At 52.2% G+C, this 12,134-nt stretch overlaps 1 protein-coding gene across 4 annotated transcripts in view; it reads right to left on the bottom strand.

The window, feature by feature from the left end:
- LOC147701483 (AP-2 complex subunit alpha-1) overlaps positions 1 to 12,134 on the bottom strand; it is a 323,652-nt gene that overhangs the window by 65,402 nt on the left and 246,116 nt on the right. The gene's annotated exons all lie outside the window — the stretch shown is intronic.

The raw sequence follows: 12,134 nt of genomic DNA, 5'->3' as shown, positions 1-12,134 counted from the left end.
TATATCCCGGACTCGCTGTTCGGGCGGGTAAACCCGAAACTGCGCCGAGTCGAGAACCGCTCCGATGAAAAGGAGCTTCTGAGAGGGGCACAGGTGTGACTTCGGCACATTGATGGAAAATCCCAGCCTGTGCAGGAGATCCGCCGTAGTCTGGAGGTGGTTGACGACTGCCTGGGGCGAGCCCGCCTTCAACAACCAGTCGTCTAGGTAGGGGAAGACTGAAACCCCTAACCTGCGCAGGTGAGCTGCGACCACCGCCATCACCTTCGTGAACACCCGTGGGGCGCTGGTAAGGCCGAAGGGGAGCACGGTAAACTGAAAGTGCTCGAGGCCTACCGTGAACCGCAGGTAACGCCGGTGGGGCGGCAGGACGGGGATGTGGAAATACGCATCCTGCAAGTCCAACGCTACCATCCAGTCTCCTGGGTCTAGGGCAGTCAAGACCTGAGCCAGTGTCAGCATTTTGAACTTCTCCTTCCGGAGGAAGCCGTTGACGTTCCTCAGGTCCAAGATAGGGCGTAGGCCACCTTTGCCCTTCTTGGGTACCAGAAAGTAGTGGGAGTAGCAACCACGTCCTACTCCTGGCCCAGGAACGCGCTCGATGCTTCTGTTGTTGTTGTTCTGCCCTGAGACCGCCCCCTCCACCACGCAACCGCCTCCCATCTTATCCTCCCTCGCCCCTCCCCCCTCCACAACCTCTTATGACAGTTGCTCCCGCGCGCAGCGTTCACGCGCAGCGACCGCGCCCCATTCGCGCGGAAGGTGCGCCAAAGGTAAGCCCGTCTACTCCCGTCCGCGCCTGGACCGCGCCCAGCGCCAGAGCCCCTGGTCCTCGCAATGTCCACCCCTCCCGCATTACTTACGATGCCACCACCCTCCTAGCCCTTAACCCCGGCCGCTCCCCCAACTGCGTCCAAGCCGCTCCTGGACACACCCATGGACCCTTCTCCTGCTACTCCTGCAAGTTCGACAGCACCAAGAACAACTCCTCAGCTACGAACACACAACAGATATCTGACCCCAACCACCTTAAATGCATACTGCTCAACACCCGCTCGGTCCACAGGCACGCCATTGACCTCTGGAATCTACTAGACACCATCTCTCCGGACGTCGCCTTCCTAACAGAAACATGGATGAACGCCACATCAGCCCCAGACATCACCATTGCCATCCCGGAAGGCTATAAGATCATCCGCAAGGACCGCACCGGCCACACAGGTGGAGGCATCGCTATCGCCCATAAGAAATACATCCGCATCTCTACCAGCTCAGACACCGATCTCGCCAACACTGAACACCTTCACTTCCAGATCCACATCGACCCCAAGACCACACTCAGAGGCACCCTCCTTTTCAGGCCACCAGGACCCCGCGCACAATTTAGTGAAGACATCACGGACTTCATCACCCCACACGCGCTCCCCTCCGAGGAATACAGCTTTCTGGGAGACCTCAACTTTCACCTTGAAAAGAACAACGACCGCAACACCATCACCATCTTGGACAACCTCGCCAACCTCGGACTTAAACAACTTGTCACCACCCCCACCCACATCGCTGGTCACACACTCGACCCTATCTTCACCTCCAGCAAACATGTCTCCTTCAGCCACTCCACAGCTCTCCTTTGGACTGACCACAGCTGCGTTCACTTTACCTACAACAAGCCCACATTCAACAACCACCCCCAACCCACTCTGCTAAGAAACTGGAACAAAATCACCATCGACCAGATCTCCTCATCGCTTCTTCTAAACCCCCCAGCCCACTCTTCAAACCCCGACCAAGCAGCCACCAACCTCACCCAATGGTTATCCAACAGCGCCGACATCCTAGCACCACTGAAAAAACGACAAATCAAACTAGGCAGCAAGAAGGCCTCCTGGTTCAACGATGATCTTAAGAAATCCAAGAAACTCTGTCGCTCCCTTGAGAAGGCCTGGAAAAAAGACCCAACCACCAACACCAAGGACGCCTTCAAAAACGCCACCCGCATACACCACCGACTGATCCGGAATGCCAAGAAAGCCGCCTTCAAGGACCGACTAGATAACAACGCCCACAACAGCAAGGAATTATTCAACATCGTCAAGGAATTCACCAACCCCTCAGCCAACTCCAACGACATCACCCCCTCTCAAGCCCTCTGCAATTCCCTAGCCTCATTCTTTCACAACAAAATTGCTGACATCCACAACAGCTTCGACAACCGACCCGAAGACCAACACACCCAACCCCCTGCAGGACCCCCACCCCCCCTGAACATCCTCAATGACTGGAAGCCAATCTCCTCTGAGGACACCATCCGTCTGATGAACTCCATCCACTCAGGATCCCCCACAGACCCATGCCCTCACCACATCTTCAACAAAGCAGACTCCATTATAGCACCGCACCTCCGAGACGTCATCAACTGCTCCCTCAACTCTGCAACCTTCCCGGAAAGCTGGAAAGATGCCGAACTCAGCGCCCTCCTGAAGAAACCCACAGCTGACCCCACCGAACTCAAAAACTACCGCCCTATCTCACTCCTTCCATTCCCGGCCAAAGTCATCGAGAAAGCGGTCAACAACCAGCTCGCTGCATTCCTCGAAACCAACAAATCCCTCGACTCCTCACAGTCCGGCTTCCGAGCCAAGCACAGCACGGAAACCGCCCTCATCGCAGCAACAGACGACATTCGAACTCTACTGGACAATGGAGACACAGTCGCCCTCATCCTCCTCGACCTCTCCGCAGCCTTCGACACGGTCTGCCATAGCACCCTTCTACAACGCCTCAGAAACATCGGAATCCAAGGAAAAGCACTGGATTGGATCACCTCGTTCCTCACCGGAAGAACCCAGAGAGTGCGCCTCCCACCATTCAAGTCAGAGGCCACTGAAGTCATCTGCGGCGTACCACAAGGATCTTCACTCAGCCCCACCCTCTTCAACGTATACATGAGCCCCCTCGCGGCCATCGCACGCCAACATAACCTCAACATCATCTCCTACGCTGATGACACTCAACTGATCCTTTCACTCACCAAAGACCCTAACACCGCCAAAACCAACCTACATGAAGGAATGAAAGAAGTAGCCGAATGGATGAAGCATAGCCGTCTGAAACTGAACTCAGACAAAACAGAAGTCCTCATCCTAGGCACCTCCCCTTCCGCCTGGGATGACTCTTGGTGGCCAGAGGCCCTTGGAAAAGCACCCATCCCGACGGACCACGCACGGAACCTGGGCGTCATCCTGGATTCCTCACTCTCAATGAAAAGACAAGTCAACGCCGTCTCTTCATCTTGCTTCAACATTCTTCGCATGCTCAAAAAAACATTTCGTTGGATCCCCACCGAAACTAGAAAGACAGTCACCCACGCTCTGGTCACGAGCCGTCTGGACTACGGAAACACCCTCTACGCCGGTACCACCGCAAAACTCCAGAAAAAACTCCAACGCATCCAGAATGCTTCAGCCAGGCTTATACTAGACATCCCGCGTAAAGATCACATCTCGGGACACCTGAAAAACCTCCACTGGCTCCCCGTCAATAAAAGGATTACTTTCCGGCTCCTAACCCACGCACACAAAGCGCTCTACGAAATCGGACCCGAATGCCTCAACACAAGACTATCCTTCTACACCCCTTCCCGCCAGCTACGATCCGCCAACCAAGCCCTTGCCACTGTACCTCGCATCAACAAAACCACCATGGGAGGTAGATCCTTCTCCTACCTGGCAGCTAAGACCTGGAACTCACTTCCCACTCACCTTCGCCTTACTCAGAACCACCTAGCATTCAGAAAGCAACTTAAAACGTGGATATTTGACAAGTAATTCCCCACCCTTCCCCAAGCGCCTTGAGACCCTTTGGGTATGTAGCGCGCTATATAAATTTATTGACTTGACTTGACTTGATGGCCGCCTTGGCCAAGAGGGCCGAAACTTCCTCCTGCAGGAGCCGCAAGTGATCCCACGATACGCGGTGGTGTTGCGGTGGCATGGCTTGAGGGGTCGTCTTGAAGGGGAGGGAGTAGCCCCGTCGGACGATCTGCAGCACCCACCTGTCCGAAGGTGTGGACTGGTTCCGCCTGTTTCCCCGGCCGCCTACACGGCGGTTTCCACGGCCGCCGCCGCGCTGGACGACAGTTTGCGGCGATTGGCTGGCGGCACGTGTGGGGGCGCCCCTTCCTTGGCCACGAAAGGGACGAAAGGCACTCATTTGCTGGCGCGGGGCCGAGAGGCCCAAGGACTTGGCCGTAGCCCTGGAGTCCTTAAAGCGCTCAAGCGCGTGATCTGCCTTGTCGCCAAAGAGGCGACGGCCATCGAACGGCATGTCCATGAGTGTATTCTGGACGTCTGCCGAGAAGTTGGCGGATCTCAGCCAGGCGTGGCGTCGTATCGCCACCGTCGTAGCCATCGCTCTGCCTAGCGAGTCAGTAGTATCCAATCCGCACCTGATGTTATACTTCGCTGCGTCCCGCCCTCCAGTAGGGCTTGGCCGAGTTTGGCCCGTACCTCCAACGGACACTCTGGCAGCACTTCCGCCACCGTTTCCCACAGGGAGTGGGTGTAACGGCCCAAGAGGCATGCGGTGTTGGAAGACCGCAGTCCCAAGCTAAGGGACGAGAACACCTTTTTGCCATAGGCCTCGTACCTCTTGGATTCCCGATCGGGAGGAGCCGTCGGGAAGGCGGTCTGGGAGTTAGAGGCTTGGATAACCAGACTCTCGGGGGTGGAGTGGGTGGACAGGAAACAAGGGTCGCCCGGGGCCGGGTGGTGGCGTCTGGCCACGTTCCTATCTACAGGCGAACCTGTAGCGGGCCTGGACCAAGTGCCCATAAGAACGTCTGTCAAGGCCTCATTAAACGGCAGCAGAGGCTCCACGGAGCATGACTGCGGCTTAAGGACCTCAGTGAGGAGGTTAGTCTTCACAGCCGCGACGGGGAGCTCAAGGCCCAGGGCCTTAGCAGCCCTCATCAGCACCACACTATAAGTAGCGCCCTCCTCCGAAGCCACGGTAGGAGGAGAGACGAATCCAGTGTCTGGAGAGGTGTCCAGGCCACTGGCCTCCCCAAGGTCTCCTGTCCAGTCCATGGAAGACTGACATTCCCTTGTCAGAGGGTCCTCAGACCCCTCCCAATCCTCCTCTTCCCCCATCTCCTGGGATTCAGGGTCATAAGCAAATGAGGTGGGTTCATAGAATTGAAATTCTCCGCACGGCGTCGAGAGCGGCGTCGGTAGACGTCGTCCCGACGTCGGAACCCAGTGAGAGGAGGCATCGGGGCCGGCGCCGCCCGAGGACGACGCCAGAGGGGACACCATACGGACCGACCCCGGGGGGGTCGTAAGGTCCACCGTGGACGGTCCATCGCCCGACGGGGGTCCAGCGGCACCCTGCGGCGCCGGGCCCGAAGGCACCGACGACGCCGGGGCCGCTGCATCCTGCGGCGCCGTGCCCGAGGGATCGCCCAGGGACCGTCGGGATCGCCCAGGGACCGGGGGGTATGGGGCCGGACGCGGCGCCCGCGACTCCCGAGGAGCCGCGTGGGCGGTGTCACCCGAACCCCCGGCCGCATCGCGCGAGCGTCGGGGGGAGTCGGAAGAGCGATGATGTCTCTTCGACTTCTTATGCTTCTTACCTGACGACTTGGACCCGGAGGAGTGGCGCCGACTCCCGGCGCTGTGACGGCTCCGTCCCCGCGACCTGTCCCTCGACCTCCCGTGGGACCGGGACTGGGACCTCACACGGCGCGGGGCCGACTGGCGGATTTCGAGTCGCCTGCGGGACCGCTCCCGCCTGGCCTTTCTCGAAAGGGCCCGACAGTCGGGGCAGGCCTCGTCGTCATGGTCGACGCCTAAACATATCAAGCACTGGCGGTGGGGATCCGTAACCGACATGGTACGGTCGCACTCCTCGCAATTCTTGAATCCGGGCATCCCTAACGGCACCGTCGGAGTCGTAAAGACCGAAAAGGATCAAAAAGATCTCAAAAAAACTTAGTCAAAAATTGACTAGAGTACTGCTCTTTCCAGATCTGCGCTGGCTGGAGCGGAAAAAAGAAGAACTGACGTCAGCACGCGGAGGCGGCGTCTAAGTACTCCGACGACGTCATCACGGCGCCCACGACGCCGACGACGGACGCGGAGCCGCAGACGACGCCTACCGACGCGCAAGGGTACTGCTACGCAAAACTTTCCGGATCCAGTCGGACGCCTGGGGATATTCTAAGGTAAGGAATCTATCACTAACGTGTCTCTTTCAGATATACGTAGCCAGGCGTGTCTATGTAGTAAAACGCTGATGTTAACTGCCCTAGAGGCAGTATCTGCTGCATCGAGGGCACACCGAATAGAGGTGTTTGTGATGTTTTTCCCCTCTTGGATAAGCTTGTTTGCTCTATCCTTGTACTTGTTAGGGAGGTGCCTCATTAATGACTCTAGCTCATCGTAATGTGCCCTGTCATATCTGGCTAGTAATGCCTGTGTATTGGCGATACGCCACATGTTTGCTGCTTGAGACGCTGTTCTTTTCCCTGATGCGTCAAGAAGCTTAGACTCCTTATCTGGTGGTGCAGCCTCACCTGATGTTTGTGAGTTTGCTCTCTTGCGTGCGTTGGAAACTACAAGTGAGTCTAGTGGTACTGAGCCTTTAATATATGCTGGGTCTGAGGGGGCAGCTTTATATTTTTTCTCTATACGAGGGGTAATGACCCGAGTTCTGACTGGGTCCTTAAAGACTTCAAGGGCATGCTTGATCACGCCTTTAAGCATTGGTAAAATGGATGAGGACCTTTGTGCATTATCAAATGTATCCATTAGGAAGTCTTCCTCAACAGGGTCTGTTATGTATGTCTACCCCATGATAATGTGCAGCCCTGTGAATTAATTAATTAAACCCTATAGTGTCCTCTGGCGGGGAAGGACTTAAGGGGTATATGTCATCCGGAGGGACATTTGGGACATCTGGGGTGGTATCATCATCCCACGGGTCAGGGGATCCTGTGGGTGTGGCTGGATCAGGTATGTTACCTCTCATATCATCAGAGCTATCATCCAGGTCTGGTCTGATAGAGGATGCTGGGGAATGCTGTGGTATGGGAGGATGTGGTGATGGTACAGGTGAAAGAGAAGGGGAAGGCAGTCTTAAGGGTGAGGTAGCCATGTGCTTCTTCTTAGAATGCGGAGCTGGAGCTGGTGTGTCCAGTGGTCGCCTTTTTGAAGCCAAAATTAAGTGTCCAGTGATTGGATCCTTAGCTAGAGTCTTTTGAGCAGGGTCTGGATAGGGTAAATCCTCTGCAGGGGGTTGATCTTTTGGTGCGGAGGAAGGCTTGGGCACCGAAATGGCTTGTTTTGGTTTCTTGGCAATTTCTTTCACTGGGGAAGCAGCAGTCTTTTTCGGCTCCAAAGCTTTTTTTGTTTCCGAGGATTTTTTCGGTTCCGAGGATTTTTTCGGTTCCGGTATGGTTTTTGGATCCGATGACTTTTTCGGATCTGATGACTTTTTCGCTTCCGGCGATTTCTCTGGAATCCGAAGCGGGTTTGCTTAGTTCCGACCTGGGTTTCGGTGCCGAAGGAGTAGTGGCATGTTTCGGTGCCGATGGTTTGGATGTTGGTGCCGTTGTCTTTTTTGGTGCGGGAAAAGGTGGGGCCGGCACCGTGTGAAAGTCGACTCGAGCTCAAGTCGCCTGAAGGCTTAATTGGCTTCTTAGCAGGGCCCGAAGGTGGGGCAGTAGAAGCGGAGTGACGGTGTGCACCCGAGGGCGAGGGTGTGACCGGGGCCTTCTGTGTCGAGGAAGGGTCGGGGTCGACGGTCTTACTTACGACCTGCTGCACTGGAGTGATGTCCTCGACATCGGAACCTTCTGCCTCGGAGCTGCTGTCGACGTCGTGCTGTTCTGGGACGTTGACGCCTTCCTCGAAGATGTCGTCCGGAATCGGAGCTGAAGATCTTTGAGCCATTGTTCTCCTCGCTCTTCGGTCCCGGATAGTCTTTTTGGAGCGGAAAGAGGCACCAGCTGAACAGTCTTTCGCCTCGTGCTCCGGAGAGAGGCAGAGGTTACACACCTCATGAAGGTCGGTGTGGGGAAACTTCGACCCACATTGAGGACACTTTTTAAATGGCGTCCTTTCCATGAGCTGGAGTCGAGACCTAGTTAGGCCCGAAGGCCGACGACCAGAATTGAGATCCTTGATGTTGAAGAGTAGCGTCGACTGGAAAAGCGTTCGAAACTAAGTTTTGCAAGCTGGTGAGGATTGCTCGCCGAAGGATATCGGTTTCAACACGGAGCACCGAAAACACATCCGAGCCCGGTGGCGGAAAAAAACAATCTGGGGATGGAGCCGATACCCATGCGCAGTATCATCCTGAGGAGGAGTCACCTATCCCGTGACTCCCAAAGACTTTTCTACAACAAAACAAACTGCAAACATCCGGGCCCAACACTAGGTGGCCATCTATGCATAGTGTGTAATCTGCAGCTCATATGTCTCCAACACAGTGTTTCCTGGAGAGCTTTTTAACTATTTTCTTCTCCTTTGACCTTAGAACTTCCAGCATGCCACAGAGTTTTATAACCTCTCATTTGTCTCAGCCCTCTTTGACATTTATTTTTAATAAAAGTTACAACCCTTTACAGATCGAGAGGAGTCTGACACTCCACAGAATTGGTGAGAATCCAAAGCAGTATTCTTTCTCACACTAGACAGGCACTTAACATAAAAAGAAGACATTCTGAAAGGCACAAATCTGCACAATATAAAGGGTCTTTCTTTTGCTTGTCATATGTAAGAAGCATTGAGTGAAAGCAGAAAAAGAAAATGCTACTTAATCAGTATGCATCTGTTCTTGGCATATACAGCTGTAGAGTAATATGCTGTGTATAGATCACCATCTGGTGTTGGGTCCGGAAGTTTGCACATGGGCATCGACTCCATTGTTAGATTGTTTACCCGCAGAGGGTGATAATGGGGTTAGTAAAAGTAGTAAAAAGGAGATGTCCATGAATGTATGTATCTAAGTGAGATGTTACTGCAAAATGTATAGGTACCCGGGGAGGCGGGCGGGCGCATATGACTCTACAGCTCTATATGCCAAGAACAGATGCATACTGGGTAAGTAGCATTTTCTGTTCAAGTCATATAAGCTGTAGACCATATGCTGTGCATAGACTATAAAGCAGTTATCTCCCAAAGCGGTGGCTAACCTGTTGCAGTGGTCTGAAATAGTTAAGGTAAATCTTCCTGGCCCACTCTAGCTTGTTGTCTTGCTAACACATCTACACAGTAGTGTTTTGTGAATGTGTGAGGTTTAGACCATGTTGCAGCTTTGCATATGTCGTCTATGGGTATATTTCCTAAGAATGCCATAGAAGCCCCCACTTTGCGTGTAGAGTGTGCTCTAGGGGGAAGAAAACAAGTTACTTACCTGTAACTTTGGTTCTCCAGTATTGGTAACTTTCATAGATTCCCATAGCTTGTATCATTCCCCGTCGTCGGAATGGGAGATTCAGTACATTAAAAATACTATAGCAGTAGGTACAAAAGAGAAAAGAAGGCTTAGGCCTCATCTCATTTTATAGCATATCCACCTCTTTTTGTAAAAGAGACCAAAATAATACAACAACCAATCAGATTAGCCTCACCCCATAGAACCCTCCTGAGAGAACCTCAGAACCTCAGATTTTCTACCCTACGTTGTGCAAGGGAGTCTCCACCGAGTCTCACTGAGTAGATTTCTCTTCAACTTCGGTTTTTTCAACTGTGTTTCAACTGTTTCTCTTCAGCGTTCTTCAGGATGTCTGACAAGGAGAAGAAGGCTTTATTCAAAGCCTGTGCTACTTGTTCAAAAAAGAGGCTTCATGTGGAGGACAAACATAAGGACTGTATTCATTGTTTGTACCCTGACCACAAGGCCACCGACTGCAAGATCTGTCGGACCTTCTCTTCAAAGACCTTGAGAGACCGTGTGGGATGTTTGCTCACCTGGTTGCAAAAGTTAAAGTCACGGAAAGACCCGGTATCTAGTGATCGTGATGATGCCTCCTCTGCGACATTTTCCAGGAGATCTCAAAAAAGGGGTAGGTCTTTACCTTCAACTTCTTCTAACCCCCCTGCCAAAGCCTTACAAAAGACCTCTGAAAGGTCTGACAGGCGCAGTCCCATCAAATCTCCTGACCGAGGTGTAAAGGAGAGGGAAGGACTGGTTTCTGAGGCACATTCTATTAAGAAGGCGAGCCATGGGCCTTCGGTTTCACCTCCACCTTCTGAGAAGCCAAAACTGTTCAAAACACCAGCTTCCGTCCTGCATGAGGGGAAAGCTGACAAGAAAATCCGCCCGTCAACGACGACAGCATCAGGTACATCAACGACGGCATCAAAGAATCAACCGACGTCAATTTCAGCTCCGTCGACGGGCTCGTCGACGCTGAAACCTGAGGTACAGTTTCCATGTCGTCAACGATGACGAGTACCTCGACGTCGACAAGTACAACGACGATGATGGTTGCGATGTCGTCGACCTCTACAGTTTCCAGCATGATACTGATGACGGTCTTGACGACGATTCCGTCGACGGTCCAATCTTCTATCCTATGGGTCAGTATCCTGTGGTTTGTAGTCATCTATATCATCATCCCCTGTATCCTGGGGGTCAGGTGATGTTGGTGGAGGAGAATGTGAAGGTGTAATGAGTACATTTGGATCAATGGTTGGAGAAGGATTAGTACCCACATGTTTCCTTTTTAGAGGAATGTGGTAGTCTTCTTGTAAGCCCATTTTCCTTTTCTCAGAAAGTTTGGCATGAATTTGTCCAGTTTCTGGATTAATCACAATCTCCTGTTTCAGATCCGAAGATGGTATATCAGTCCGAGGCTCTTTATTTGAAGTACTTTCTTTAGATGCCGGTTCTGGTGTTTAAAGTTTCGGTTTCGAAGATTTAGGTTTGTGGACCAGCAGCACAGAAACCAGAAGGTGTTTGGATTTCGACACCGAAGGGTTTGGGTCGGCACCGGCATGGGGAGGAGTAGACCCGGAAAGCTGTTGTTTATGTTTCAGCACAGAGTTCGAAGGCGGGGCGCTCAAAACCTTTTGTCGGTGCAGACCTTGGCCTGGAGCCTTTTTATGAAGAAGATGGTAGGGGAAGGAAGTCTCTTTACTCCTGATCCGTTGTCCCGGTGTGAGGTCTTCTGCATTGGAATAGGCTATAGACACGGAGATGTGTTCCTTCTCCATTTCGGCTTCCTGCGCTTGTAATTCTTTGTGTTCGGACGCTTCTGTGAGGAGATCATGCGCGGAACTGCTTTGCTGGTACATTTCGTGACGTAGTGCTCGATGGTCACGGAGCGTCTTCTTCGATCGAAACGACCGACACGCTTCGCAGTCCTTCTCATCATCTTCCGGTGATAGGCAATGGTTGCACACTTGGTGCAATTCGGTGTGCGGAAACTAAGTGCGACACCCTGGACAGAACCTGAATGGAGTCCGTTCCATCGACTGCTACAGATTCTGGTGCGGATATGCCCAACGGCCTTCTTCGAATGTTCAGATCGAATGTTTTCGACTGTAAACGATACGCGGAGAGTGGCAAACGAGATTGATAAAAAATACAGTTGAGTATAGTGAGTTGCGCGTCGAAGGGGGCCCGAAGAAACAGTGCTGAACCAGAGCGCAACAATTCACATCCGAACTCGATGGCGGAAAAAAACAATCTAACAATGGAGTCGATGCTCATGCGCACTATCACCGTAAGGAGAAGTCACCTACCTCGTGAATGGAAAGACTTCTTCGAAGAAAAACATGCAGTTTTACTTATAAAACTATATAGTGTATAAACATTAATCTGTGGAAACTGGGTTTCAGCAAACCGATTTTTCATATGCACATCACCAAGTAACCTGTTCCCTTTTGTGTTCATCCTATTAAATATTGTTTTTTATCACACAGAATTACAATACAAAGACTTTCCTAACAACTGAAATTTATTTTTAAATGTTTGTACAGTTAACCTTTTAGCTATATAAATCTGTGTTAGAATAAAACATGACATCTTACAACCTTTCATTTTAAATTTTTTGTACAGCACTTTAGCAAGACAGTTCACTTTACAAAATCCTGGAACTTTCTAATCTGAAAAGTATTTGTAGA

This window comes from Lissotriton vulgaris, chromosome 7 (genome assembly GCF_964263255.1).
Source record: "Lissotriton vulgaris chromosome 7, aLisVul1.2, whole genome shotgun sequence".
NCBI classification, from domain to species: Eukaryota; Metazoa; Chordata; class Amphibia; order Caudata; family Salamandridae; genus Lissotriton; species Lissotriton vulgaris.
This window is presented reverse-complemented; position numbering and strand designations above follow the sequence as displayed.